The sequence below is a fragment of the Tursiops truncatus genome, chromosome 11 (genome assembly GCF_011762595.2).
Source record: "Tursiops truncatus isolate mTurTru1 chromosome 11, mTurTru1.mat.Y, whole genome shotgun sequence".
NCBI classification, from domain to species: Eukaryota; Metazoa; Chordata; class Mammalia; order Artiodactyla; family Delphinidae; genus Tursiops; species Tursiops truncatus.
Genome location: NC_047044.1, coordinates 81,879,752 through 81,903,544, shown reverse-complemented (window position 1 = coordinate 81,903,544; position 23,793 = coordinate 81,879,752). Strand labels below are relative to the sequence as shown.

Below are 23,793 nucleotides of genomic sequence, written 5' to 3'. Positions count from 1 at the left end.
GAAAAGAAGTAGGAAGTGAGAGGAGAGTCTACTCCAGGCGTACGCCTCTATGTGATCCTTGATCTTGACAAGCTTAGGGTCTCTGCACTGTTACTTAGAATGCTCTCATCTCCATCCATGTGTGACTGGTCCTACTTGTCATTCAGATCTCAGCTTAAGTATCACTGTTTTAATTAGGATTTATTTTAATTAGGTATGGTAAGACATGCAGACATAGAAATGATTACTATGAGGAAAGAAGATTTTTATACTTATAGGTCCTAGAAATGGAAGGCATGGCACAAAGAGACACATGGGGAAGCACCGAGGTTGGTCAGGAAACAGAAAAAGGGCGAGAGGAAAGCATGGTCCTGAGGCTTTATTGTGGTTCTCATGGGGAGGAATGGGCAAGGCAGTGTAAGCAGCTGAGTAAATTCAGGATTGGATAGTTTGAGTAACTTTGGCAGGCTTTGGGCTATAGGGGTGGTTCCTAGTTGTCTGGTACCTGGCCCTGGGGTAGTTTGGGGAAGGGAATAGTGTCCTACACTGCAGAAGCCTGATAAAAGGAGGTGATGGAGGTATGGACTCAGGTTTGCATAGCAAAGGCATGCCCCCGGGGGAGTCATCTGCTCTCTCCAGGAATTAGCTCAACCTGGGGGGCGGGGTGGGGGGCAGTCTCTCCAGGATTAGCAAGGCCCCAAGATGTCAACACATCATAAAACACAGAAAATGAGGAGCGTGAATATCCCAACCACCTCCTCAGGGAGGCTTTCCCTGATCTCCCAGGCCGATGTGCTCAGCAGTCACGCTCTATCACATCACTCCACTTTAATCGCCCCAAATACTTCACTGACATTTTCCCATTTCTATAATGGTCTGTTTCCTTTCTTCTCCCATTATAAGAATAAAAACATTGTTCATCTTGTTTACTTCTTTAACTTCAGCATTTGAAACCGGGATAGATGTAAAATATTCAATAAATATTTGTTGAATTAAATGGATGCTCTCCTCTGTTTTCCCACTTCCTCTCATTATAGCTGTCATGAGAGTCAGCACGAAATTTAACCCCGTGACCATGAATTTTTCTCTCTGTCTAAAACCTTCAGAATATTGTTCCTACAGAGCCACAAAGGTCTATGGCGTAAGGGCACCAGGAGAGGAAACGGGACAGAAATGTTCTCAGCTCACACAGACCAACGGATCTGCTGCTGGCAAAGGAAAAGAGGGATGGTAACAGGGGGAAGGAACGGAACAGCCTGTGCAGTATCGCTTGAAAATTTCTGAGTTTAATTTCATCCATTCATTTTTATGCAAAACTCCATGTTGCTTACCTTCCTTGTGCCAGGAAACAAAATATTCTCCAGTTTCCCCAGAAAAGAATGTCATTAAGCACTTGTTCTATACACTCTGCGCTGGGCCTGGAAGAATACTGTTTGGGCCTCACATGTGAAGAAAGAAATGGAGGACCTAAGGTAGGCGCAGAACGTATTCAGAGGCATCTAGACAACTGCACATGTCAAAAGATGGTCAGCAAATGGACTCAATATGAAAAAGGTGAGAGTTTTACTTCCTCCACATAGGATATTCAACATATATATTTAATATTTGTTGAATGAGTGAATTTGAGGGGAGAAGAAACAAAGATCTGACCAGCACAAAATACGTGTGGAGCTAAACGCCTTCTACTTAGTTAATGAATATTAGGATAAATGTTGTAAAAACACAGTGGTTCAGTTTCTCTTGTTTGTTTTCAGTGGTAAAGAAGTGGATGATTAAGAAAGCCTAGAACGTGTTTAAGGCTCCCAGCACGTTCATAGTTAATTTTAGAATCATACAAATGATATAATTCACAGTGTTTTTACATTCAGCAGCTATAGAAATAGGTCTGAATTCCCTGGGGACTGAGGGAAGTGTTGTGGTTGATATGTTTAACTCAGTTTAGATTTTTTTTTTAATGACTGGCTGCATAACAGATGTCCACAGAAATGAGAACTGAACAAGGGTTGTACAAATGTCAATAATACAAAGAAAGTAAAGGGAAGAAAAAAGAGAAGCCCCAGCTTATAACAGGGCCAGCCCAGATGAATCGCCTCAAAGGGACTTGCTCTAGTCAAGATATACAGATCTGCTCCTAATAGGCCCCAGGGATGTAGGGGGCAGGCCTCTGATGTATGAGCTGGTGCATCTTTATCTGCATATTAAATACATAAATAACCAGCAGTGCAGGGAAGAGATAGGGGGACAAATAGGAACATGACATTGAAAGAGTGTATTCATCTAGTTTTTTAACTAGATGGCTCACAACCAGATTCACAGCACATACAGACAAAGCCTCATCTTTCTGTAGCAGGGCCTGAATCCAAAACAAAAGCAATACACAGTCCTCACCTGACTGATACAGTGCATGGAGCTGGAAAACAACTTGCAGATTACTTGTGTGACTCTCTCCTTCATTCTCAGAGAAGTGAACTAAGGCAGGTCAGGCTGACTCAGGTAACATTAGGAAGCATACGTTATTAACTACGTCGTGGTATGTAAAGGATGAACTAGACATGATATTGCTAAAAGACTTTACCTTTTAGAGGGGATGGGAGACAGATGAATAGTGAAATTCTACATAATGTGACAAGCGAAGAGATCCAGGTTTTGTACAGAATGCTGGGGAGCCCAGGTGGTGTGACAGAGAAGTGGGGAGAAGGTTCCTTCGGCTGCAAGTAGTAGAAATTCAATCCAAGACAGCTTAATTTTCCGTGCCCACCCCTGATGGTGGGGAAGGTGAGAGGGGATTTGTTAGTTCACTCTACTGCTTCTATGTCTGCATCTTGCTCCCTTTGGCATTAGTAACCTGGTGCCAGATTGCCTATTTTAGGACTAACTCAGAAACCCCATGGAAAACCACTACTACAAATTTCTCAAGGCTCCATGCGGGATCTGCCATTGGGCTATGCAGCACTCTTCCCCCATCTGCATTTCAGGGGCATCCCTGGCTGGGCCCCTGCCTCCAATTGCTCTTGAAACAAGATATTCAGCTCTGGCATTTCTATTAGATAGGCAAGTGAGAGGTTTCCTTCTCTGTTTATAAAAATCAAACAAGGTCAAAGTTTTATGACACCATACATTCACTCAAAGTTCAACAAATATTAATTGAGCCAAGTCTTGTAGGAGCCAATGCTGTCATGGCGGGAGGTGGAGGGGTGGGAGTGGGGGAAGTTTCCCTACACTACACCAACAAGCAGTTCTCGGACACCAGCTGAGTGTCCTACAATTCAACTCAATTCTGACACTTGTCTTCCCGGAGGTAGTGTCAGATTCCACAGGTTAAGGGTTCAATCCTACAAAACTGTCACTCCCCCGAAACAGCTATAGATCAGGGGTCCCAATGACCCCTCTCCTCAAGTTCCATTAATTTGCTAGAGCGGATCACAGAACTCAGAGAAACATCTTACTTCCTAGATTACTGTTTTATTATAAAAGGCTCTAACTCTGGAACAGCCCAGATGGAAGAGATGCATAGGATAAGGTATGTGGGAAGGGGTGCAGAGCTTCCACGCCCTTCCCCCAAATCTACACATGTTCACCAACACAGAAACTCTCAGAACCCTCTCCTTTTGGGGTTCCATGGAGGCTTCATTCCGTGGTCATGATTGATTAGGTCATTGGCCATTCGTGACTGAACTCAACCACCAGCACTTCTTCCCTCCCTCAAGATCAGGGGGTGTGGGACTGAAAGTTCCAACCCTCTAATCACATGATTGGACTCTCTGGCAACCAGCCCCCATCCTTAGGTGCTTTCCAGAAGTCACTCATTACTAACAAAAGACATTTTTTATTGCTCTCAACACTTAGGAAATTCCAATGGTTTTAGGAGCCCTGTGCCAGAACCCAGACAAAGACCAAATACATATCTCTTACTATAAATCACAAGATCACAGAAGTTGATACAGTGGCACACAGGACATGGACGTTCTGTCCTCTGGGGATGACTTTGATGGGAGGCAGCCTTGCCTGGTGGTTCAGATTAGACACTGGAACCAGACGGTCTAGGCTTGAATCCTGGCTCCCTTTCTGAAACATGAGGTAAGTTACTTTATTTCTTTTCATCTCAGTTTCTTTATTAAAAATTAAAAAAGTAATAAAATGGGAATGATATGGGACACTTCCCTGGTGGTCCAGTGGTTTTGACTCTGTGCTCCCAATGCAGGGGGCCCAGGTTCGATCCCTGGTCAGGGAACTAGATCCCGCATGCCACCACTAAGATCCCGCACGTGGCAATGAAGATCTCATGTGCCACAACTAAGACGCAGAGCAGCCAAATAAATAAATAACTAAATAAAGGGAATGATAATAGTGCCTATCTCATAGGATGACTATAAAGATTTTAAAAATTAGTCAATGTAGAGTACTTAGAAGAGGGTGAGGCTCATAGTGGCATCAACAAAGCCCACTGGGGTCCCTGGGAGGGGGGAATAAGATGGATTCTAGGTGATAAGGTCTTACCTCTTCTTTTGTGCTTGCCTGTAGGGGGCCGAGCGCAGAGGTCTTACACCTAATGTGTTGGATTAGAGTTTCCAGTACGGAACTGATGACCCTGACACCCCAACTTGGGGACACACGGAGAAGCACTGCACATGACCCCTCCATTCAAGATGGCGGCAGCAGTCTGTGTGCAGAGACGCTGCGCCCAGCGCTTGGATCTGGGGCACCGTGAGCAACTCGCCCGCACGGGACCCTCGAGAGCTCTGCCCCTCCCTCCTCAGACAAGAACCCTATAAAGCAGCCCTACTGATGGTCTTTGCGGGAGCACGTGCTCTGCAGCCCGAGCCCGCACCTCTCCATTCTTTGATCAAAGAATAAAGCTTTCCTTTGCTTCTCAGCTGAACTCGGTCTGGTTCTATTGGCGCAAGTGACACCAGGCAAAAGGATCCTTATTGGGGACTGACTCCAGAGGCAAGTCTAGTAACTATTATTTATTATTATTATCGAGGAGTTTGAAAGAAAGTTAGCAATTCAATCAGCAAAATAATTTTAGATAGTGATAAGTATTGTGAAGGAAATAAAACAGGACTTTGACAGAGAAAGTGATTGTGAAAGTTATGTTCGATTGGATCATCAGAGAAGTCCTCTCAAAGAGCTGATTCAAGCAGATCTGGGGAACAGCACTTCAGCCAGAAGGAGCTGCATTCCAGCCAGAAGGAGCTGCAAGAGCAAAGACCATATGGCAGGATCGTGCTTGGCATAGTCTACAAAAAGTAGGCAGGCAGTGTGGCCAATCTAGAGAAAGAGTGACAGGTGCTGAAGCCAGAGAGGTAGGCAGAGGCCAGATCATAAAAGTCTGTTGAAGACTAGAAATAGTTTCTTGTTTCTCTCAGTGAACAGATCTTACACAGAACATGGCTCCACAAGGCATGGGTAGGTGCAAACAAACGAGGTTAGAGGCTCCCTTCTGTTTTCCCAAATCCCACGTGGAGAAGAAAAGGGATAATCTCCAGCCAAAAAGGGAAGTCGAAGGGTAAGGCTTCTCGCCACTCCAGGTGGGGTACAAGCAGAGAGGGAGCGAAGGGAGGCTGGTATGGTAGCTGGAGACCGGATCTTTCCTTGTCTGTAGAGGCAGGGTCCACAGTCCACCAGGGGGGTCTACGTGTAACAGCAAACGTGTAGCTTGGAGGGTAGCCTGTTGACTCAGGCTGTGCTGAAGAGATGGCCGAGTCCCTCTATAAAGAAGGCAGGGCTTGGGGCAGAGCTACCCACATACAAGGAACTCCCGGATTCTTTTAAAATTCAGCAAAAAGCTAATCAAACTAAATTCAAACTTCAGTATTATAATCAAATTTCTTCAAGCTTTGTGATTAAGGCTTATGGAGCTTAATTAATTTAGGGGGTGACCTCCTCCCCAGAAGATTTATTACCAAGTAATATCTGGGTGAAGATGCTTCAGGTGCCATAAGTAGGGTAATCATATAATTTATCATCTAAGTCAGTACATTTCTGAGAGTGAAAGGAGGCGCTATTAACAATAACCCTAGAACAACAGTATAAGCTAAGATTGTCTTGAACAAACGAGGACCTACTAAGGAATTACGTGCCCCTTTCTGAGACAGAGACCAAGGGAAAAACTTGACATTTATTTAAATGAGGTAGGAACAGCCAGCTGCAGGCAGAGCCAGGGTTGGATTTTTCTGATTTGGGAGCTCTGGTTCCAGACTCTGCCTCTTAACCCCATGGCTTTCTGCCTGTCTGCTTTACTCCATGATCCCTAATTTTAATTATTTGCCTCCTTAGTTGCATGCTGTTGGAACCAAGGGTCTCAGGTGATAAAGTGAGTTGGCTCACCTTAAAATACTCACTGAGATTGGAACACACACCCCTCTTCCCCAAAGATGCTCAGGAAAAGAGCCACTGAAATCAGAGGGTCCTGCACTCGTCCTAAACGGGACTGCAATTCCATGGAATAAAGGAATATTAATCCTGTGTCTGCTGCATTTTGTCAACTAGGAGGAGGCATGTTATCTTCCTCAGCCTTGTTTTACTCATTTGAAGTAACAGGAAACACCATGCATTAATTATCTGGGAGGCAGACCTGTAGTTTAAAAGGTTTAAAAGGCTGTTCTGGGGTCAGATTCCTGGGTTCAGATTTTCTTGCTTACCACGTGTTAGGTGACTTCGGTGTATTACTTAACCCCTTTATGTTTCAGTTTACCCATCAGTAAGGCGGGGACAGTAGTAACACTACGCCAGAGACTGGCCAGTGTTTCACCAAACCCAATTACCTTGTCTTCTGGCCGCACACGTAGACTGTATTTCCCAGCTTCTCTTGCCAGTTGAGTGTGGCCAGATGTGCTGGCTGTTAGGATAAGAGCAGAAGTGACGGATGCCACCTTCAGGTCTGGCCAGTACAAATCTTCCAAGTGACACTCCACATTCTTGTTTTCTGGATCAAATCAGAGGATCTAACAGAGGACTCCAGGGCCGCAGGGGATGACAGAACCACAGACTGGAAGGTGTCTGCGTCTCTGAATGACCTTGTGGAAATCCTACTGCCAGGTAGGACCAATCACTTTGGACCCTGTGTAAAACAGAAATAAACCAGTGTTTATTTTATTGTGTTAAACTAGTGAGAGTTGGGGTGGGGGGTGTTTATTAAAGCATCCTGAATTATCCCAACTAGTATAAACTCTGACCTCACAGGGTTACTTCAAGCACTAAAGTATCCATAAAGTATTGGTGTAAATGTGCTCTCAGAACATAGAAGGAAAAGTATCTCCATGAATCTCTTTTTCCAAATTCTTTGTTACAGCCAGAGGGTAAGGTAGACCTCATAGGAAATCATTGTTCTCCATGTAAAGCATCTCATTGTGATTGACAACACAGCCTATCGGTACCCAAAAATGGGTGAAAGCAGATTATATAAAATGAGGAGAGCAGCAGGGAGGAAACGCAAACGTGACCTGGGGTCAAAAGTCTGTGCTCCAAGGCTCCTCTCATCCTTCCCAGAGTCCCCAGGACCTTGTCTGCAGTCAAGGCTATAGGATCTCCCAGTGTGACTGCACAGCCTTGCTGAAGATTTAAACCTTTGGGATTATTACAACCCATTGACTTTCTTTGGGGTAGGTTCAGGCTCGTTGGTGGTACCCTGTGACTCCTATAACAAGTGGGCTGAGAGAGGACTTTAAAAGTTAGGAAACTGATGATATTATATAGAATCAGAGATGTATGCTTAGGAATGGAAATTATTCTTGAGAGATGTTTAGATTTTTCCTTTGAAAATCTTTTATTACTGCTATAAAGTCCAAGTCCCAGAAAAACTTCAGAGATACAAGTCAGCAAGTAATCAATTAGGATTCTACCCAATAGGAAGATTTTGAACAAAAGAAAGACTAGCGACTTGATAGCTGACTTGTATATTTAATTGTTTCTACACACCCTGCCAAGTTTTCTCTAGACTAATATTGGCAAATAAATCTCTTATATCTTGATTTTACTTTTTTCCAGTTCACCTTCAAGCTCTTGAGATGTTGTGCTCCAACATCATCACTCACCATCTTGTATCTCTAACGATATCACAAATCTTTTTTATGATATAGCATTGTCAGCAGATATACTGCTTGATGACACAGAGAATACTTCATAGCCTTGTACATAAATAAGCCTATCGGTTCACAGATATTCATACACCCACAGAAACCTCTCACCATTGGAAAATTTCCAGTGTACCAAAATGTGTCTGAAGTAGGAAACGCCAGAGAAAAAGCCCATTATAAAAGCTCATAACTATCCTACAGATATAATCCCAAGGAAGCCATGGTCACTTGGCTCAGTCCCAGAAGGCTGTTACATTCAAAAATATATAATTCAGATAGGACGTCCGATGTTTATGTACACATTTCAACATCTTTAAAGAGGATACAAGTACATAAACGACAAAACTCATTAAAATCCTCTCTTTCCCTATTTTATAATGCCTCAAGTCTCTGGAAACCTTCCACTTTCCTTCCTCAGAAGAACTGATTATGTTTCTACATCGTTCCTTCCAAAAGTTCATCATTTCTTCCCAGAGTCCCCTACCAAAGGATATATACCTTGTCTACAGACCCCTGGACACGAGGGCTCTTCTGTGCTTTTCTTTTCTGTCAAAAACCCATCCGCTTTGCTTTTGGCCTATCTTATCTTCATTCCATCATAAAAGCCCCAAGAATTGCCTGGAATTGGTGGAGCCTTCCTTCATGTGCATGAAAGATAGGGAACTGAGCAGGCCAAGCCAGAACCTTCCTCATATGTTAATTACATTTGTCCCATCACACCTATTAAGTATAAGGCAGTCAAATGATGACCTAAATGTGTACATGTTGTACAGGCTCATTTCCAAAGAGCATTCTAATCCAAAAGCAATGCTTTGTAGAAAATGGAGACAACCATTTGCCTCTGGTAAATGATTCAAGAAAGTCTGACATGATAGCACCGTCTCTCAAAAGGCTTCACCCAGCTGAGCTTTACATGACATTAAAAGTCCCCGTCTGTCGCCTAGGAAAAGAAGAATAGCTTATTCTCCTACTGGGATTAAATTAAAAGATGCAGCCGTTCCATCATATTTAGCAGCACTGCTATATAACACACAAAAGCTTCTGCGGCACTGATTGAAAGGAGAAAATATCATCTGGCTGGTGGAAAGGATCTGTAACTAAAACAAAAGTATTCTCACCCTTGACTAAACATTTACTGTCAACAATCTGTCTTCTGTATGTGCCCGGGAAAACAACACTCCCAAACACACAAATGTTCTATTCATAATAAATCTGCTTTAAGGAATGATTACCTAGGAATATTTTTTTTTTTTTTTTACCTTTTAAGCTAAATTCTTTATAAATGAACATCGGGATAAATATACCTCCCCCAGTAGAGGAGGTCCACAGGCCACTTATGTGGCTGATTTTCAAAGGAGAAAAAAAGAAAGGAAGAGGGATGATTTTCTTAGCCCTTATCATGCTCATTATGTTGTGCGCTATTTCTACAAATAGGTTTCATTGATCCAAAATTAACTGTCTAGGATTTTTACCCTAGGCTTCAACTAAATGAAGGGCATAGGCCTGATTTTCCTCGTGCATGTGTAAGAGCCTTGCTGTGGACAAGGAATCTCTTTTCAAAAATTGGATCAAGTTCATCCAATATAGCTGTTGTTTACAACACAGCTTCTCTTTGGATTTTAAGTCTTATTTATGTAAGATCCAAATGTTGGGTAACCTCGGATAAAACACTTGTCTTCCTTGTAACAATATAAATAAAATGTTTCTTTGAACAATAGATAAACATTTTTTTGCTTTACTTCTTAAGCTGTTAGTACCTGCAAAAAGGAGAAATTCCGATCTAAAGTACGTTATTGTTACTTACACAATGTTATATGTCAACTGTATCTCAACAAAGGTGGAAAAAAATGTTAACGTTTTTGCTATTTAGAAAATCGTGATTATAATTTATAATTATCTCAGTTTAAATCTTTCTTATACATTTTTTGCGAAATAAATCAGGAAAGAAACAGAAAAAACTGTGAAAAACCAATTTCATGAATATTGTTCTAATTTTCTTATTTTCCAATAGCTTGAGACAGTATTCCAAATCTCATTAATTTCTCTTAATGTTAACTATTTCTATATAAAATGGGGAAGTTGTTTGTTACAGGTAAAAGAGAAAAATCTAATTATATATTGTACTTAATAACTTCTTAATTTTGAGGTTTGCTATTCTGTAACCCTATTTTTCATGTACCATTTAAAATTCCTCTGGAAGAATCAACATTGTGAAAATGACTCTACTACCCAAAGCAATCTACAGATTCAATGCAATCCCTATCAAACTACCACTGGCACTTTTCACAGAACTAGAACAAAAAATTTCACAATTTGTATGGAAACACAAAAGACCCCAAATAGCCAAAGCAATCTTGAGAAGGAAAAACGGAGATGGAGGAATCAGACTCCCTGACTTCAAACTATATTACAAAGCTACAGTAATCAAGACAGTATGGTACTGGCACAAAAACAGAAAGATAGATCAATGGAACAGAATAGAAATCCCAGAGATAAACCCACGCACATATGGTCACCTTATCTCTCTTTTTTCTTTTTGCAGTATGCGGGTCTCTCACTGTTGTGGCCTCTCCCGTTGCGGAGCACAGGCTCCGGACGCGCAGGCTCAGCGGCCATGGCTCACGGGCCCAGCTGCTCCGCGGCATGTGGGATTTTCCCGGACTGGGGCACGAACCCGTGTCCCCTGCATCGGCAGGCGGACTCTCAACCACTGCGCCACCAGGGAAGCCCAGTGATGTTATCTTTGATAGAGGAGGCAGGAATGTACAGTGGAGAAAGGACAGCCTCTTCAGTAAGTGGTGCTGGGAAAACTGGACAGGTACATGTAAAAGTATGAGATTAGATCACTCCCTAACACCATACACAAAAATAAGCTCAAAATGGATTAAAGACCTAAATGTAAGGCCAGAAACTATCAAACTCTTAGAGGAAAACATAGGCAGAACACTCTATGACATAAATCACAGCAAGATCCTTTTTGACCCACTTCCTAGAGAAATGGAAATAAAAACAAAAATAAACAAATGGGACCTAATGAAACATCAAAGCTTTTGCACAGCAAAGGAAACCATAAACAAGACCAAAAGACAGCCCTCAGTATGGGAGAAAATATTTGCAAATCAAGCAACTGACAAAGGATTAATCTCCAAAATTTATAAGCAGCTCATGCAGCTCAATAACAAAAAAACAAACAACCCAATCCAAAAATGAGCAGAAGACCTAAATAGACATTTCTCCAAAGAAGATATACAGACTGCCAACAAACACATGAAAGAATGCTCAACATCATTAATCATTAGAGGAATGCAAATTAAAACTACAATGAGATATCATCTCACACCAGTCAGAATGGCCATCATCAAAAAATCTAGAAACAATAAATGCTGGAGACGGTGTGGAGAAAAGGGAACGCTCTTGCACTGCTGGTAGGAATGTGAATTGGTACAGCCACTATGGAGAACAGTATGGAGGTTCCTTAAAAAACTACATATAGAACTACCATATGACCCAGCAATCCCACTACTGGACATATACCCTGAGAAAACCATAATTCAAAAAGAGTCATGTACCAAAATGTTCATTGCAGCTCTATTTACAATAGCCCGGAGATGGAAACAACCTAAGCGTCCATCATCGCATGAATGGATAAAGAAGATGTGGCACATATATACAATGGAATATTACTCAGCCATAAAAAGAAACGAAATTGAGCTATTTGTAATGAGGTGGATAGACCTAGAGTCTGTCATACAGAGTGAAGTAAGTCACAAAGAGAAAGACAAATACCGTATGCTAACACATATATATGGAATTTAAGAAAAAAAAATGTCATGAAGAACCTAGGGGTAAGACAGGAATAAAGACACAGTCCTACTGGAGAATGGACTTGAGAATATGGGGAGCGGGAAGGGTAAGCTGTGACAAAGCGAGAGAGGCATGGACATATATACACTACCAAACGTAAGGTAGATAGCTAGTGGGAAGCAGCCGCATAGCACAGGGAGATCAGCTTTGTGACCGCCTGGAGGGGTGGGATAGGGAGGGTGGGAGGGAAGGAGACGCAAGAGGGAAGAGATATGGGAACATATGTATATGTATAACTGATTCACTTTGTTATGAAGCAGAAACTAACACACCATTGTAAAGCAATTATACTCCAACGAAGATGTAAAAATAATAATAATAAAGAATTAAAATAAAATTCCTAATATTTTTTGTGAGCCTTTTAAATCACATTATCTGATTTATTTTTGCTTCTTAGAAAGGAGGGCTTTTACCCATTTACTTTGTTACTTATTGCCCCAGCATGTCAAAATCACACCCATTGATACTTAATAAAATTATCTGAAGATAAATTACAAACCATATATGCTGCTCACATTGTAATGAGATGAACAGAGGAATAAACTTGGGTTATCCCTCCAAGTCCTACATTTGGATTGTGCAAGGCTTCCATTAGAATAGTGGATACAGTCTGGAGCCTCACATGCAAAGAAGACAGAGTTCTGGAAGCAATCCTGAAGGAAAATGACAAACATGTTCAATTACTGGAAAATGGACCAGATGGGGAAAGCAACTGCTCTTGCATAGTGTAGAGAAGAGTTTGTTCACACATGGTTTCCAAGCACATGAAGGGCAGTTATCAAGAGGAAGATAGTTATTCATCCTCCTCTCCTCTCCTCTCCTCTCTTTCTCGAAAAGACTCAAGAAAATATTTACTGAAAATAATTGTATATAAATTTTTTAAAAAATGTTTTGACCAGAGGCTGAGTCAGGTCAAATTTATCACTGGCATTTTTTTAATAAATTAAAAAAATTTTTTTCACTCTTCTCAAAAATTTTTTATTTTATATTGCAGCATAGTTGATTGCAGAATAGTTGATTAATGTTGTGTTAAGTTTCAGGTGTACAGCAAAGGAATTCAGTTATCCATATACAACTATCTATTCTTTTTCAAATTCTTTTCCCATTTAGGTTATTAGAGAATATTGAGGACAGTTCCCTGTGCTATACAATAGGTCCTTGTGGGTTATCTATTTAAATATAGCAGTGTGTACATGTCAATCCCAAACTCCCAATCTATCCCTCCCCCCTCTTCCCCCTGGTAACCACAAATTCCTTCCCTAAGTCTGGGTTTCTGTTTTGTAAATAAGTTCATTTGTATCATTTTTTTTTTAGATTCTGCATATGAGCAATATCATATGATATGTGTCTTTCTCTGACTTACTTCACTTAGTATGATAATCTCCAGGTCCATCCATGTTGCTGCAAATGGCATTATTTCATGTTTTTAATGGCTTAAAATTCCATTGGGTACATGTACCACATCTTCTTTATCCATTCATCTGTCGACGGACATTTATTTAGGTTGCTTCCATATCTTGGCTATTGTAAACAGTGCTGCAATGAATATTGGGGTGCATGTATCCATTCGAACCATGGTTTTCTCTGGATAAATGCCCAGGAGTGGGACTGCTGGATCATATGGTAGCTCTGTTTTTAGTTTTTTAAGGAACCTCCATACTGTTCTCCATAGTGGCTGTACCAATTTACCTTCCTACCAACAGTGTAGGAGGGTTCCCTTTTCTCCACACCCTCTCCAGCATTTGTTGTTTGTAGACTTTTTGATCACGGCCATTCTGACTGTTGTGAGGTAGTGCCTCATTGTAGTTTAGACTTAGTTACAGGATACAAAATTAATACACAGAAATCCGTTGCATTTCTATACAGTAACAATAAAAGATCCGAAAGAGAAATTAAGAAACAATCCCATTTACCATCATATAAAAAAGAATAAAATACCTAAGCATAAACTTACCTGAGGAGGCAAAAGACCTGTACACCAAAAACTATAAGATGCTGATGAAAGAAAGTGAAGATGACACAAACAGATGGAAAGATATACCATGTTCTTAGACTGGAAGAATCAATATGTCAAAATGACTATACTATGCAAGGCAATTTACAGATTCAATGCAATCCCTATCAAATTACCAATGGCATTTTTTACAGAACTAGAACAAAAAAATCCTTAAAATTTGTATGGAGATGCAAAAGACCCCGAATAGCCAAAGCAATCTTGAGAAAGATAAAAGGAGCTGGAGCAATCAGGATCCCTGACTTCAGGCTATACTACAAAACTACAGTCATCCGCAAGAGGGAAGAGATATGGGAACATATGTATATGTATAACTGATTCACTTTGTCATAAAGCAGAAACGAACACACCATTGTAAAGCAATTATACTCCAATAAAGATGTAAAAAAAAAAAACTATAGTCATCAAAACATTATGGTACTGGCATAAAAACAGAAATATATATCAATGGAACAAGATAGAAAGCCCAGAAATAAACCTACGCACTTATGATCAATTAATCTACGACAAAGGAGGCAAGACTATATAATGGAGAAAAGACAGTCTCTTCTATAAATGGTGCTGGGAAAACTGGACAGCTACATGTAAAACAATGAAATTAGAACATTCTTTAACACCATACACAAAAATAAACTAAAAATGGATTAAAGACCTAAATGTAAGACTGGATACTATAAAATCCTTAGAAGAAAACCTAGACAGAACACCCTTTGACATAAATCGCACCAAAATCTTTTTCGAGCCGTCTCCTAGAGTAATGGAAATAAAAAGAAAAATAAACAAATGGGACCTAATTTGTTTGCTTTTGCACAGCAAAGGAAACCATAAACAAAACAAAAAGACAACCCACAGAATGGGAAAAAATATTTGTAAATGATGCAACGACAAGAGATTAATCTCCAAAATATACAGAGAGCTCATGCAGCTCAATATCAAAAAAACAAAAAACCCAGTCAAAAAATGGGCAGAAGACCTAAATGGACATTTCTCCAAAGAAGTCATACAGATGGCCAAGAGGCACATGAAAAGATGTTCGACACCACTAATTATTAGAGAAATGTATGTCATTGGCTTTTTGTACTTCTTTACCAATTCAGCAACCCCAATCTTCTCATTCTGTAAGGCGCCAAAGACTCTTGCTATTTTTTTTTGCCTTCCCTATCAAATCTATCTCAATAAAAGATCTGATAAAGTAATTCATATTATGGTAAGTAACTTAGATTAGTAACACTTAAACATATTACTCTTCAATTCAAGGCAAGGAACATTTTCAGAGCTCTCACTGAGAATCAGGCTTGTTTTGTACATACTATCCAAAAGCTTCCAGAGCTTGTTTTTTTTTAGCCATTTTTAAAATTGAAATATAGCTAACGTACAATGTTGTGTTAGTTTCAGGTATACAGCAAAGTGATTCATATATCTTCTTTTTCATATTTTTTTTCCATTATAGTCTATTACAAGATATTGAATATAGTTCCCTGTGCTATACAGTAGGTCCTTGTTATTTACCTGTTTTCTATATAGTAGTGTGTATAAGTTAAGTTCATATGTATATGCGTATATATGTATATGCCTGAGGAGCTCTGAGCCCAGGGCCCAGCAGCGTGAAGTTCTCTGTGGAGTTAGGAGGACCACTGCTTCTACTTGTTTCCTTGATTTGGATGTGTTCTGGGCAAGAGCCAGTGTTGGTGGAATGTAGCTGTTTTAATTTTGGGGCTATGGCTAAAAGAACACTATTTTATAAAGATGAATTGGTAGGTCCTGTGAATAATTTCTGGGACCTGGATGTCTGGCAATTCAAGTGCAACCAGATGAACTTGAATTTGATTATCCTGTCAATTTGGAATTGAAATACAGGTTTTCTATGATGGAGCTGTCATTCATTCCTGGCTTACCTATAAACCAAATAATTTCTGCTGAACTCCATTTGGAGTGTACAGTTTCCGGCTCCTGTGTCTCATCTGATGGATCCTCTAATAACACTGAAAGGATTAATAGCTTAATCAAATCCCCACCTGCTCAACACTGGTTCTTGATACAATACAGATACCAGGCTATGCCCACTTCAGAGAACTCTGGTCAATGTCTTTCTATGGACCACACAATTACTCCCTTCCAAGGAATTTGACTCTTCCTTTCCTCTATGAACTTTAGAAGTTTGTGCTCTTGGACATCCAGCAGCAACACAGAAGTAACCCAATTTAATGATGTCATGTGGCATTTCATTTTTATATATTTACATATATTTCATTCATTTTAATCTATTGTCATCCCCTTAAGAAGAGGCCATTTGTGTTTTTAACTTTCAACATGGCCAAAAACCATTAAATAAAAGTTGACATATTTTATTGTTCAAAAAAATGAGCTTGGTTTTTAGAGGCAAACTTGCCTACATTTGAAAAAGAGAGAGAAAGCCTTGAGCCAAAGGAGCATAACCTTTGTTGCTATGTAGCATATATACAGTGGTCATGAAACGACTGAATGCTATGCATGTGTCCCCATCTATAAAAGCAGTATTCTTAACCTCACAGATTAAATGGTTAAATGAAATGATGTATGTAAAATGTTGATTTTGTTGTTATTGTTTTTATCTTTACACCACCTTCTAGGTTCAGAAACACTCAGAAGAATATACGTGACCTTTCTGTCCAAAAAGTCAACACGGGAAAAGGAAAAGAGAATGATGCAAGCATAGGTAAGTTTTCCTAACAGGCAAAGTAGGGTTATAAAAGTACATATAACAGTAACATTAATAGTAAATACCATTTTAAGCACTTGCTAGGCACCAAGCACTACGCTAATTGCTTAAGATTATTTTCTTGAATCCGCACAAATCCTAGGAAATAAACATTATTACCATTCCCTTTTTATAAGTCAGAGTGACTGAGGCTCAGTCCCCAAGGTGACACAGCTAGTAACTGATGGGGCTGGGATTAAACTCAAACTATCTGGCTGCTTAGTCTATACTTAAGTGTATAGTTTCCTTTCCCTGGATCTAATGCTCAGTAAACATAGATCACCCTCTGTTGCTACTCATCTCTGATGTGATTTAATTAATTGGATTAAGATATATGTATTTTCTGAGCACTGGACTTTGAATACTATGTACAAGTTTAGTTAAAATAAGTTGTCTTGATTTTATTTATGTTGTCTCTTTGAGTGTATACCTACTTTATTATTTTTTAAACAAATTGAAACTTACAGAAAAATTTCAAAAGCTGTATAAAAACTTTTATTTTCCTGAACTAATTTAACAGTTTGCTGCTGATATGATATGATAATTCCCAAATACTTTATTGGGAATTTCCTCAGGTAAGGTTATTCTCCCATACATAATCACAATAAACCATCAAACTAAGGAAATTACATTGATGCACTACAAAAAACAAATCTCCAGACCCCATTGGAGTTTTGCAAATTGTCCCAATAATTTTTTTTTTGCGGTACGCGGGCCTCTCACTATTGTGGCCTCTCCCGTTGCGGAGCACAGGCTCCAGACGCGCAGGCTCAGCGGCCATGGCTCATGGGCCCAGCCGCTCCGCGGCACGTGGGATCCTCCCGGACTGGGCACGAATCCGTGTCCCCTGCATCAGCAGGCGGACTCTCAACCACTGCGCCACCAGGGAAGCCCCACCAATAATTTTTTTTAAAGAAGAAGGATCCAGTCCAGAATCACATGCTGCATTTAGTTGCCATGTCATCTAGAGAGTTCCTCAGTCTTTCCTGGATTTTCATATTCTTGACACTTTTGAAGATTCTAGGTGGTCCATTATTTTGTAGAATACTCCTCAGTTTGGGTTTGTTCAATGTTTCCTCCTGATTAGATTTAGATTCTTTGGCAGGAACATCATGGAAGTGATGCTGTGTTCTTCACATTGCATCCTATCCATGTCTACTTGTCCCATCACCGGTGATGTGAAATCACTTGATTAAGGTGTCTGCCAGAATTCTCCTCTGTAAAGCTACTCTTTTCCCCTTTGAAATTAATAAGCATTTTGTGAAAAAGTACTTTGAAACTATATAAATATTACATTCTTTATCAAACTATCAACTTTTTCATTTACTTATATCAGTATGGACTCATGGATATAAATAACTAATGGATTCATTAGTTTTAATCCATTACTATAAATATTTATTCTGATGCTCAAATTGTCACAGGTTTGGCCTGGGAGCTCCTTCAATCTGGTCTATGTCCTTTTTTTATTTTTAAATATGACTTTTTAAAAGAGCATTTCAAGGTTTACAGAAAAATTGAGGAGAAAGTTCAGGGATTTCCCACATACTCCCTGCCCCACACATGCACAGTCTCCCCCATTATCAACATCCCTCCCCCGCAGTACATGACTGTCTATGTTCTTATGACATGTCTCCATTATTCTTTGAGCCCATCCTTGTTTCTGGCACATAAATGTGTGCCAGATTCATTTAATACTCTTCCAGCCCTGAACCTGGGATCAGGAGTTTTTTCAAGATGCTCTGGTTCTTTTTAGTAGAGAATGGTCCTTAGAAACGGAGATATTTGTGTTAGGCGTACTCCTTATGAATCCATACGCACATATTTACTTCTATATCTAGCTCCATACTTTGAAAAGCATGAGTTCAAACAGCTATTTCCAATTCCAATCCAATACCATACACTCCTTCTTGTTTTCTCTTTTCATCTTTGTACTCCCTCTTCATTGCTGGTGTGGAACCTAGCTGCCATTATCTTTAATGTATTTCTTATTTGATCAATCCTTCATGTATAACCAATCTCTTATTATTACCACTGCCTCTCCCCTCTGCTGGCACAGATGTCCTCACCCCAAAACTCCAAACCAGGCTCCCCTCATACACATTCACCCTCGCTCTGTTTGGACTGTGACACCATGCTCTAGACATTCTAGTACCACCTGCCCACCCCGATTCCCCTACTTTGCTCAACCCAATTTAATGAAATGTGGACAGAATTGTTTGGGAAGAGGAAATAAGTGAATGCACAGTCCTTGAACATTTTCATCAAACCACGCAATTCTTTTTATTTGTGGGTTTACTGAAAAAGAATTAGTTCTAAGATAATTCATCCTAAGCTACAATAATTTATGTTGGGCTCAGAGTAAGAGAAACTGATTTTATTCTCTCTTTTCTAACTGCAACAGGTAAACATTTCCAGTGGATCTCTTAACTTTTCCTATGAAAAGAACCCTTAAAATCACTCAGCAGGCATAACTCATTCACAGTGTCAGTGGTTCTTAAACTTTTTGGAATCATTGAACACATTGGGGATTCTGAAGAAAAATTTGAATCCTTTCATCACTTAAATGTTTGCATCCAGGAACCTTAACTTTGCTTAACTTGTAACAGTTCATTACATACTTACTATATGCTATGGCTCCTCTGACTCTGCTAGATGCTGAGGATACAACAAATTGAAAATAATGCCAGAAGATTCACAGGCAACGTACTACAAACCGCTCTTCTTTATGAAAGGACTTTGGAATACTTCAAGATGACTCCATATTAAAAGGACTTCTACCAAATTCAGAGGGAATAACTTGCACATTGAGTCAGTCGTGCCATTTATGTATAGAAGCAAATCTTAACATATCAACTTCTAAATCATGGATGGGCATAAACATATGAAATATACTCAACCTCATAAGTAATGAGGAAAATGCACCTTAAAATCACAAGGTATGATTACTCACCTAACACATTAGCAAAAATTAAGAGTCTGACAACACCAATGTTGGCAAGATTGTGGATCGATGGAAACTTCTTACATACTGTTTGTGAGAGTCTAAATCGGTACAACCACTTTTGAAAACAATTTGACATTTTTAGTAAAGGTGAAGATGTATAAACTATAAAACACCAATTCCACTCCTACCTGTGTGTACCCTAAAGAAAATCACAATATACAAGAATATGTGTGGCAGCATTGTTTGCACTACCAGAACAATGGAAACAAACCAAAAGTCCTTCAGTGAAAGAATGAATGAATAAATGTGATGAGATAACATATAGTAGTGAAAATGACTGATCTGCAGCTGAACAACATGGATGAACCTTACAAACATGAAGTTGAGTAAAAAAAATCTGAGAAGTAGTCATGTGGTAAAAATCCATTAATTTAAATTTTAAAAAAATGAATCTGTTGTTTGATAATACTTGCTTACGTAGTAAAAAGAAAAACCCAAATTCAAGATTGTAATTACCTTGGGGGGAAGAGGCTGAAATCAGATTGGGTAGAGGCCCACAGAAGACTTCAAAGATATTTGTAATGGAATTTGTATTTCTTACATTAATGGCCAATATACAGATGTCAATTTTAGTATTTTAAAATTCTTAACTTTTTATACACATGTAAAATATTCTTTTCTTGTTATTAAATATCTAATTTTTAAAAGTTAAAAACAAAGGAGCTGCCTTCTTGAGGTTCATTGCACCATTATAATTTCTACAGGTAATTATTTTATTGCTTGGAGGAATGAATATTCTAAGGCCAAATATATATGAATTTTTAGACGTTCTTCTTCTTAACCTATTTTTCAGGTAGATAGTTTAACCCCTTCTGCAGGTGAAGAAACAGATTCACAATGTGTAAATTATGGCCCCAGGGTCTTCTGGATGAGTAGAGGTAAGGTGAGAATTTGAAACAGTCTTTCTAATTCTAGGGTCTGTGCTCTTCCTGCTCTACCAAATGCTACGAAAGGTTCCCACATAAATTATCTCATTTGATCCTCTCAACAGTTTTCCAGGTGAGGCATTGATATCTTCATATGTAAAATGAGTAAACTCAGAAGGATTAAATGGCTTTCCCATAGTCTTGGAATACAAGAATTTAAGTCCAAGTCTTTTGACTCCTCAATTCAGTGATTTACTGACCAAGAAGACTGTCATCTTCCCAATGATAATTCTAGAATAATTGAGGGAGGGGGAGGATTTAAATTAACTTGTAATACCATAATCGAACCTCCAGTTATCTAATTAAAATCTTCTGCATCATTTTAGTTTTCTTCTCTCTAATATAAATAACCTCAGTAGGGCTTCCCTGGTGGCGCAGTGGTTGAAAGTTCGCCTGCCGATGCAGGGGACACGGGTTCGTGCCCCGGTCCGGGAAGATCCCACATGCCGCGGAGTGGCTGGGCCCGTAAGCCATGGCCGCTGAGCCTGTGCTCCACAACGGGAGAGGCCACAACAGTGAGAGGCCCGCGTACCGCAAAAAAATAAATAAATAAAAATAACCTCAGTAACATTTACCAAGAACTATTTTACATTCCAATAGCCTCATAAGTACTGACTAATTTTCTTAGTTCCCAGGTGCCTAGCTCACATGTCCTGTTTTCTAGAATGGGAAGCCCAGTCAGATAAGTTAAATGATTTGCTCAAGATCACAGAGAGTTCTCCGCAGTCATACCTTCTAACTGCCAGGTCCATGCCCTCATAATCTAAATTGACTTTGCTTAGCAGTGAAAGAAAATTCCTACTTATTTCTTTATGTCCACCTCAACTTTATTTCACCCCATGTGGCTTCCAGTACTTTGTTCTGTCAGCCTTAAGGAACTCTTAATCTCTGACAGCCACAGTCAAGAGTGCAGAGGGCACATTCTACGTCAGAGTGCTATTTTGGTTCAACTTGAACGGTGAGATCTTGCAAAGGTTGTCATTGTTATGACTCTTACTTTTTGATAATTTACTTTTAACACAAAATAATTCATGTAAAAAATAAAACAAACCCCACCCTGGTATTGAGGTATAGCAATGGGAATTATATTTTCTTTTCTCTGAAACACTGGTCACTTAAAATCAGTAAATAATAAAGTGACACTGGTCACGTCAAGTGATAAACTTTATAGGACATTTCAATTGGTGGTTCTCTTTTAATTTTACTTGATTTGTATAAATTTTATTAATTCGTATAAATGTAGAGGAATTAAATGTTGCCATAGCTCAAGGAAGCAAGTAGGGCATTTTGTGGGGTCCAAGGTGTGGAGATGTATGAGATGGGAGAATGCAGAAAGCTGATGATAATATTTTTACTTGATTGGGGGAATCAGGATATACACATCTGTTGGTTCATCAGTCAATCAACTGCTCAGTTCATTGATGTACACGCGGATAGACAAACATGCAAATATTCACATACAAAGAGTAGCTACAGACATGTACTGACATACAACAGTTGGAAAATGCAAAACAAATCTCTCATTTTTAACACTGCAATTTAAATCTAAGTGAAGATGCTGTTTAAGTTGGTCTGGAACCTAGTATTTACATTATGCTTTACTCCAAGGGTCTAATATTAAGAAGGCTGAGCTGTTATTCTAATGTTAATGACAGGAAAAATTCTGAGTGAGACTAGGTACCAAGTGCTAAGTGTATTTTACATATGTTCTTTTTTTTAATCCTCAAAACTTTCATAGGAGATAAGTACTGCTATTATCCTTGGCATTTATTCAGCAGAGGAAGCTTCAACAGTTTAAATGCCCAAGGTCATAGAGCCAGCAAGTGTGGAACTTAGATTCAAATACATGTCCTCTGGCCTCTCAGTTGATTGCTCTCTGCTGTGCCATGCTGCCCCAGCAGCACCGACCTTCTTCTTTAACACAGAACACTCTGATTCTATTCTGGTCAGACAAATGCTTTCCTGTTTCTAAGTGGAATAACTTGTGTTCTGTATTTTCTAGAGAAGGAATGGTGATGTTGGGGAAAAGAGGGAATTCTGCCTTGTGAGGAACTGCTTAGAAATTTTCCAGACCATGTCATGGGAATAGCTTAACCCCAGACCCAAGACACTTAGGTGAGTCAGGATGGATGTTTTCGAAGAGGAAAGGGTCAGAGAAATATTTCATACAGTCATTGTCCTTTACGGATCCTCTGGCCTCAGAGAGTGCAGAACAATAAGGTCTGCCAAACAGATATGAGGGCAAAGCTCACCGTGTGCTAGCTTTCTCCAGACACTAAAATGAACATCAAAGACAGCTTTGAAGTTCAAAAGAAGAAGTCACAAAGACAACCTGAGGGTTTGTGAACCTGTGAAGGGCGTTGTTTCCTTGGCAGTACTGCTAGGTTTTGAAAGGAGAGAATAAAGGGAGAGGTTACTGAGAAAACAGAGTACCTAGGCTTCACTTGATCATCCCATAAAATGGCAAATTTCATGAAGATACCCAGGATCTAGAACTTTGGGTTCTTTACTATCTGCCTAAAGCCTAGTTCAGAGCAGGTACTAAATAAATAATAAATCATCCATATACTCAATTATATGTATTAATATTGATCCATTGAATGATTGACGGAGCACCTACTATGTGCTTCTATTCTAAGGGCTAGAGATACAGAAGAGAATGAACCAAAGACCCTGCTCTAATGAAATAAACAAATCAATATAAATATATGTTAAGTGGTATAAGTGCTAATAAGAAAAATAAAACAGAGTAAGGAGAAAGGGAATGAAGAATAACAGAGTAAGGTACTAGATACAGATAGAGTGTGATCAAGAAAGACCTCTCAGGACTTCCCTTGGTGGCACAGTGGTTAAGACTCGCGCTCCCAACGCAGGAGGCCCGGGTTCAATCCCTGGTCAGGGAACTAGATCCCACATGCATGCTGCAAGTAAGAGTTCGCATGCCACAACTAAGGAGCCCATGAGCCACAACTAAGGAGCCTGCCTGCTGCAACTAAGACCCAGCGCAATCAAATAAATAAATAAATATTTAAAAAAAGAAAAGAAAAGAAAGACCTCTCTAACAGACTTGTGGTTGCCAAGGGGTAGGGGGGTGGGGGAGGGATGGATTGGGAGTTTGGGATTAGCAGATGCAAACCATTATATATATGATGGATAAACAAAAAGGTCCTACTGTATAGCACAGGGAA

The 23,793-nt window shown here is 39.6% G+C and overlaps 1 protein-coding gene across 3 annotated transcripts in view; it reads right to left on the bottom strand.

Moving 5' to 3' along the window:
• The window catches only part of LMNTD1 (lamin tail domain containing 1), a 434,715-nt gene that overhangs the window by 214,175 nt on the left and 196,747 nt on the right, over positions 1 to 23,793 (bottom strand). For all 3 annotated transcript variants that reach the window (XM_073788952.1, XM_073788949.1, XM_073788950.1), the window contains exon 5: positions 6,747 to 7,042. The gene's annotated coding sequence lies outside the window, so the exon portion shown is untranslated. The remainder of the gene's footprint in view (positions 1 to 6,746; positions 7,043 to 23,793) is intronic.